General features: G+C 40.4%; 1 long non-coding RNA gene across 1 annotated transcript in view; it reads left to right on the top strand.

Annotated features, from left to right (window-relative positions):
• Positions 1 to 3,486: 3,486 nt before the first annotated feature.
• Positions 3,487 to 6,076, top strand: part of LOC106515059 (uncharacterized) — a 6,322-nt gene continuing 3,732 nt past the window's right edge. The window contains exon 1 of the long non-coding RNA XR_001309957.1: positions 3,487 to 3,638. This is a non-coding gene — a long non-coding RNA (uncharacterized LOC106515059). The remainder of the gene's footprint in view (positions 3,639 to 6,076) is intronic.

Below are 6,076 nucleotides of genomic sequence, written 5' to 3'. Positions count from 1 at the left end.
CATTGAGGGATTTCACATTCCAACTCACACAGTTAACTGGGTGACTGTTGATGAACCTGTTAATATTGGAACTGCTCATGTGTGGTCAATCAGACTGTAGTACAATATCCACAAACCATCACAAAAAAAGACCTAAAAAAGACATTCTCAAAACAAATAGATCCGGTATAGTCCCACCCCTTTCTCCTAAAAAAAACACGGAGAACCCAACAAACAAAAAATCCACACATWTGTGCTTATACTGGGGGGCTTAACTCCCTGTCTGGACTCCCGCCACAACCAAATAACAATAACAAAAAAATAAAAAAACAAAGGGGTTCCCTTACTTTAAAATATTATTACTGTTTATGCTCCTTGCAGCACTGATAAATAAAGCACTAACCAAGATCCGGAGAGACCCCCTGTGAAACTCTCGTACATTTGTTCTAACAAAAAGAGGAATGTTGTCCCTGAGAATAATGTCTAAAATTAAATCAAGATATAACTCGGGACATAAAGTTAAAAGGTTCATTACAACCTGACAGTCATAATGGATCGATGAGAGTTGGACCTGTGGTCAACACCGGTCCTCGCTGTCAGTCGCCGAGATGATCCTCTTTTTAAAGTAGTCCATTGCTTTATTGGCATCCAGGAACTCCATGTTTTCCTCCCCATGAGAGATGCGGAGCCGTGCAGGAAAAAGCAGTCCATAGCGAACATCTCGTCGGTTGCGAAGGAGACTCCTCACCTCCGTAAATGCCGCTCGGACCTTGGCCACAGCTGCCGTGTAGTCAGATGTGATGGTGATCGGCGCCTCTTTAAAACGAAGATGGCCGCGGGTCCGCGCTCGACGTAATATTTCCACACATTTTTGATAATAGTGCAGCTTAGCGACAATAACCCGCGGCTTATCACCTGACCTGTTCCCACCTGGAGAGCGATGGGCTCGGTCAACCAGTGGCTCTTTATCATTCTGTAATCTCTGTTAGCAGTTTAGCCACTGCTGAAGTGGAGCTGGATTCTGGCGTTTCAGGAACTCCAATAATCCGCACATTGCACCTTCTCATGCGCCCTTCCATATCGTCATACTTCTTTCTGAGCCCATCGACTTCTTCTTTCAGCTCCAAAATGGTGGTGCGCAGAGAAACCACCTCATCGGACCAGGTTGACAAGCCGTCCTCCACCTCCTTAACGCTCTGTTTAACGTGGTCCAGGTCTGCGCGCAGTAGCATCGTGCCGTAAGCCACTTCAGCTCTCACCGCTTTTAGCTCTCCTTTAATAAAAGTAAACTCCTCAGCTAAAGCCGCCTTTATTTCGGATTTGATCACAGCTGAGAGGTCAGTTTTTATAGCGGCAAGAATGTCAGACTTCAAGGAGAGTGCGTCCACCTCACTGCGGGAGGGAGAAGGGGGCGCAGAAAGTCTGGTTTTAGCTGCAGTCAGCTCTGGGGCGGCGTCGGGCCTAGCAGCCGCAGAGCTGGAATGTTTGCCTTTCCTCGAGTTTGTCGCCATTCTTCTACTTTTCCAGGCAAGAATCACTCAGGGGTCGAGTCCGGACAGACCAAATGCTCAAAGCAGCAAGGACATTTAGTAGAGAACCATAAAACGAGCAAGTCGGAGTGGGAGCCCACGCGACACACGACTCACTCCTCCGCCATCTTGCCCCGCCCTCCCAGAATCTGATTATTTTTTTGTTTAGAAATATAGAAGTTGTATTATTGTTTAGACTCAGCAGCTGTGGTCACTTACAAAAATTAATAAAAAAGAAAACCCAGGAAAGATCATGGCTTTTTGGAACTATACTGTAATGTTTTTTCACCTTTTGTCTGAATGTCATCTTTCAATAACAGATGAAAACGTCAGTGTGACATGTTAGGAGTATATTACAAAGTTAAATGTGTCTGATTTAAAGACAACCCTGACAAATTATTTATTTAATTGTTTTTTGTGGATGTCTGGATGTTTATTTGGCTAACAACAACAACTAAACTAAAGATGACCACAATCCTTTCCCGGTCCTTCCAGTGTTGTTGGTAACGCAGATCGGTAAGAAAATATATTGAAGGCTTTTATTGCCAAGTTATGTGTTTGTTCAGCTTCAGCAGGATTTATAATCTGTTATTAGAGGTTTAGTCTGGTAGATTTATAGGGATGTCCCGATGCCACTTTTTCACTTCCGATACGATACCGATATTACAACTTTGAGAATTGTCCGATACCGATATTGACCAATACCGATATTGACCCATTACCATAACAGTATGAGTCACACACTTTTACCTATTTTGTAATGTAAAATCTTAGAAAAGTCTTGATCAGGTCAAACAGTGAAAAAGAGTAGGTATGAGAAAAATTGACCCATTTATTTTTAACAAATGGATCACATACATTTTAAACTGAAGAACATTATACAGTTTAATATAATAAATTATAATACCCCAAAAAATAAAACATAATAAAAACAAAATGTTCTTTTAAAGTATAAAATAACAATTCAAAATCACTTTGGTTATTGTTTTACTACCTGTCAGCCTGGTGCTGCTTTATGGTGGAAAAAACTGAAGGTGGACAAAACAAAACCCCACATTATTGTCTGTTCAAAGTTAAGAGTCCACAGCTCCAATTTTACTGACTGTAACTAAAACAACATGATCATTGCACTTAATCTTCACTCAAACAAGTGTGTAAACAGATTAAACATCACTCAAGAGCAAAAAATAAATAGTAAGAATGAGTCAGTTATTTAAATTGATAGCTACCTTTCTTACTGCTGCATTTTCTGAGCATCTTGTAGAGATTAGCCTCTCGCTCCTGCAGGGAGCAGTTTTTATCACGTCATGTCACGCTCATATTCCAAAACAAAAGCTGCGCTCTCCTTTCTTCTGTCCATCGACCCAGAGCTAATCCACGGGATGTCAAAACTGTAAGCGTGCTGTCCTCGCTTCTGCCAGCTTAGAACCACCGACCGGACCAGAGAGGAGGTTCCGAAACAGCGTGGCTGTGTGCGGTCACTGGACCGAGGCTGAACGAACCGAGCCGAAACGCAAAGCTGCTGCCAGGGTGGAGAGTAGTTGTCGCTCCGGTTTAAAACGTACACGCTTCTGTGTTCCCCCTCAGAAAACTTGTGCATGACAACTTTACACTTAGCTGCAACTCTGTTTCTGATGAAAATAGAAAGTTCTGCTGCCGACATTCTTGCTAACTTGTTAGCGCAGCATGTTGTTGTGATCATGTGAGCTCTGCGTGCTGGATGCAAGCGCTGCTGGATAGAAACACTGGAGGCAGTGGACTACTGGATTGAACTGCTAATATCGGAGCGCTTAAATCGGACATTTTTTATGCAGGCCGATAAAATCCGATACTCATTTTTTGACTGATATCGAACAGATATCCGATATCAATATCGGATCGGGACACCCCTAGTAGATTATCGTATGTGATTCATTCTACAACCAAAAATTATATAACATTATATAGGTAAGTTGGTCAAGACGTATATAAGATAAAATTCAGTATGTGATAAATGTGTTGAAATAAAAATCTGGTTATGGTTTTAACTCCATTATACTGTATAATTGTTTCAGAGAAGCTGACTTTGGGGAAACTCTGAGACGCAGTGGATTCGGGAAGACTTCAGAAGATTCTGGTTTTGGAAACAAGGTAAGTCATAAACTATCTGTTTCAAGATTAATTTTTTGGACTGCGACTCTTGTAGCTCTGATGTTCTTCCTAATTGTGGGACAAAGGGAAATATTTGATGGTAAGGTTGGTGGTTTATTTAATGCAACAGATTTTAAACTGGCAAACTATGTGAGACAGAAACAAGAACCAAAGTTTGCGAACTTAAAGTGAAAAATGTTTCCTTTTACATAAGCAGCGAGACAGTTTCAACATAGATATCAAAAGCCTTTATATCAATGTTTTCAGCTGTGTTTGGTGTTCGTCTTTCACAGAATTAATTATTTTTTGCTGTGACTTCCACACTTATCACTGAATTTATCACGCTATCTCCTTCCTTCACACTCTCTCGGACCGTAGCGGAGCGGACACTGTACAAACTGAGACACAAACAAACAGCTGCGACCTGCGCACCGCAGCGCAGCGGAGCGGAGACGCATGTAGTGCGCAACTGACACCTTCAGTGTCTGACTATATTATAAGTGCACGTTTAATCATGGGCAGCCAGTTTGTCTGAAGCCTCCTGACATACAGTATCTTGTACATTTTAGACTGCTCTGTTCAACTAAGCGGTTAGTTGAGCACAACAAATGGTTCCACCCGTGTGGAACCACCGTCGAGGTGGATCCAACAGCGCTGTGGAACTGGAAATAGGCAAATTTGGCTGATGCTGAATCATTTTAAAGCTGTGTCTGCCTTGAAGGCAGTGCTTCCCTGACATCATTTCCCTTGTATGAATGTGGACAGCTTTTCCAGAGCGGCAGCTTGAAAACACAATAAAAGTAATTTTTGACAATTTAGCATTATTTTTCAAGATTTGCAATAAAACATACCAGGGTTTTTTACGTCTCTATCATATTTTTAATGGATATGCAATTTGGAAAAAAAAAAAGTGGGCGTTGGGATTAAAAAAAATTGGCATTTTGTCTTTTCTCAAACACACCCAAGTTTTTAAATTAGACAGTTTAAGATTCCCATTTGTCCCAATTGTCATCCTGCTTGCCTGTCTGCTTTAACAGCTTGGATATATTTAAACCACACAGATATCTTGCAGATTAAAGTGAGTGATAAACAACCAAAACTCAACAGCTGTGGGAATGTCAGCCAGTAACCCCACCTCGTTTTGTTCTCCTATGTTTCTGTGCAGCTCTTTCTACAACTCAGCCAGCTGGAGTGATGTCTAACCAGACATGATCATATTACTGGTTTGTGAACATGCAGCAACAGATGGCGGATCAGGGGAGGGGGTGGGGATGTCCAGAAACCAGCAGACAGAATAATGTTAGTAGAAATTAAAGGCCTAGGATTCCTTAAAAATAATGCATATCTCTTGCTGCCTTTCACATGAGACTTTTAGTATTAAATCATCTTATGCTAAGAAATGACAAGCATATTTGTTTTAGTTAAACCTTGAAAATAGTGCAATTTCATACAATCCTTTGACATTGGCACATTTAAAATGTGTGTTGTGAGCTACTTCCATATCCAATTTTATTGTTTGTAAAAATGATATTATGCAACACCAGATCTCTACAACTTAAGTCAATTAGGTGTGGTGGCCATCTTTAACTTCAAAAGTCAATTATTTGAAGATGAACATCTAACGACTAATAAAAGGTTTTATTAAGATCTGTCCAGTGGTACATCCAGTGGTACATGAGATATTTTGTTAGGAGACCAACAAATATTTACTCCCACAGTTTCTGTTAAATATTTAGGCAAAGATCTCTTGTAATGAGCTGTGTTCAGCATGTGTTTTGGATGACTCTCAGAAACTACTACCCCAAAATGTAGGTCAATATCTGACAGTTTGACTGAATTATCGCATTTATGTGTTTTCTGTTTAAAGGGATCCCCGATTAGTTGTAACATTTGACTTTTTATGACAAACATATACTTTAACTGTGAAATAAAGACTGCAAAAATATTGTAGGATGTTCAGTTTTTATAATTTTTAAACTAAAAGTTTAATAATATATTACAAGGACAGGGCCATTTTATTTACAAGCCAAGCATTCTGGGTAAATGATGACATCAACTAGGTCATCGGCATGAGGCTGCTAGCGAGCTATATCCACCCTGAAGGTTAATCTTGGACAATATCTGATGATCGACTCTTTTAAATGAAACCAGAGAGCGTTGACAGAGAGGAGAAGGTAGAAATGACTCAGCCTTTAACTGAAAATATGGATGGAGGACCTCAGCTTAGCCTGTTAGCTTTAGCATTAGCCCTGACGCTATATTGCCTTATATGTATTAGCTCGGAGCTAGCGCGACAAACAAGCTAAATTGAGGTCCTATCCACGTCCTCATTTACCCAGAATGCTTTGCGTGTAAATAAAAAGGCCCTGTCCAAGTAATATGTTTTTAAACTTTTAGTTTAAAAATAATAAAAACTGAACCGCCTACAGTATTTTTAG

The sequence above is a fragment of the Austrofundulus limnaeus genome, unplaced genomic scaffold (genome assembly GCF_001266775.1).
Source record: "Austrofundulus limnaeus strain Quisiro unplaced genomic scaffold, Austrofundulus_limnaeus-1.0 Scaffold26, whole genome shotgun sequence".
NCBI classification, from domain to species: domain Eukaryota; kingdom Metazoa; phylum Chordata; class Actinopteri; order Cyprinodontiformes; family Rivulidae; genus Austrofundulus; species Austrofundulus limnaeus.
Note: the sequence above shows the minus strand (reverse complement) of the source record. Positions and strands in the feature narration are given on the sequence as shown.